The sequence below is a fragment of the Limulus polyphemus genome, unplaced genomic scaffold (assembly GCF_000517525.1).
Source record: "Limulus polyphemus unplaced genomic scaffold, Limulus_polyphemus-2.1.2 Scaffold44, whole genome shotgun sequence".
In the NCBI taxonomy this organism is placed as follows: domain Eukaryota; kingdom Metazoa; phylum Arthropoda; class Merostomata; order Xiphosura; family Limulidae; genus Limulus; species Limulus polyphemus.
In genome coordinates, this window is record NW_013665654.1 from 294,756 (window position 1) to 296,608 (window position 1,853).

Sequence of the window (1,853 nt, forward strand, 5' to 3'; positions counted from 1 at the left end):
AAGTTGTTCCCAAACAAGTCCATAATAAAATCTTCTCACACAGAACACTGGAAAGTGATGTCAATAAAGGTGTTAGCTATTAAACAAGCTTATGCTCAAAAATAAAGAAAATCAGATATATAAGAAAACCTGATTTGTATATATTAACCTTATAAACAAATAACAATAATTGGAAGTGGAAATATTTGGTGAAAGTAAAATAGAAGTACAATAGAATTTTGACTAAACTTTAATTATTTAAGATGAAGACCACGAAGTCAAGTAGTGAGATTGAAGCATTACTTGAGATGGTGAAATTATTAAGGTGAAATAAAGATGAAAGAGATGGAAAATTAAAAGAAATCCGGAATTAGAAGAAAGAGGTATAAAATTATAATAAAACCAAGAAAAACGATATTTCTATTACCACTACTGCGGTTACACCTATTGCTGAAGGACCTACCTGGACTGCTCCAACCATGATAATATTTTATCTGGTTTCAGAGTTTAGCTGACCAATTCAACATCAGCTAATCGAGAAACCAACAGTCTATGATGGGATGATACTAGGTTCAGTTTGAAACAATTTCTAGAGGGCAGATAAAATAGTGAAAAACAAGCCATCTACCTTGCTGCCCACCTAAAAGGACCAGGTTCTAGCTTTGACAACATTAAGTAACCTTCTAGCTGAGAGCCATAACAACTATTAGTAGCTGCCTTGTTCAACAGTGTCGCACCAGAAAGACGTATCGAGAGCAAAGTTCAAGTACATGGTGTGGAGGAAATAACACACCTCAGTCGAACTCGCAGAAGATTTGGAAAGGCTTGCCCAACTATTCTACCCATATGCTTTTCGGGGGAAGATGGACTCGTTGACACTTGACCAGGTTACACATGCCATAATAGACGAGAATTAGGATGAATCAAAATATTTACGTTTCAAAAGGAAACTCTGCAATTGGAAATGGAACTGGAATCCACCAAGGTTGCAGTTAAACTACTAATGTGATCATTTAGAATTTAAGGGAATATTAAATCTTGTAATATTAAAACACCAATTTCCCTTAAAGATAGTCTAAAAGAGCTGAAGGAATTGTTTGTTTGTTTGTAATTAAGCATAAAGCTACACAATGGGCTATCTGTGCTATGCCCACCACGGGTATCGAAACCCGGATTCTAGTGTTGTAAGTCCGCAGACATACCGCTGTGCCACTGGGGCCTGCAGGAATTCATTACACAATTAGTAATATACCACAGGATAATAAATAGGGTTTTATATTTTTTATGGCATAATAGTAAACGTCTTTTTCCAGTTAGTCTATCGATGTGAATATTTTATGAATACCCACCAACTATCAAACATTTTTCAGTCAGCTGTAATTGCATCTTAACCAACAATTGGTCCAGTTATCAACGCTATTTTCAAATTTTGAACAACTCGACTTTCAAGATCTACATATCTACATGTGTCGATGTTTCCATTTATCAACGTTATATTTTAAGATTTGTGAAAGAACTCAGCTAACAGATGTTTCCCTACTTTAAAGAAATTTATTGTAGCTTCACTTAGTTGTTTACCTAAATAAAAGTTATACTGACCGTGTCTTTATAATGAAATAACATATACTTAGAAAAATATACTATTCTTTATACCTCATAACGTAATATTCAGCTTTCCTCTGATGATACAGATCAATAACACGGAAAAAAGTTTGTGTTTTCTTGTAGCAAAGCCATATTGAGCCAAGTGGAATCGAACACCTGATTTTAGCTTTGTAAATCCGAAGACTTACCGCTGTCCTACAGGGGGACAATATTGTTACGTCTACGTTTGTTAATTAACTTTCCGTAACTTCGTTCCGACGAAACTTTAA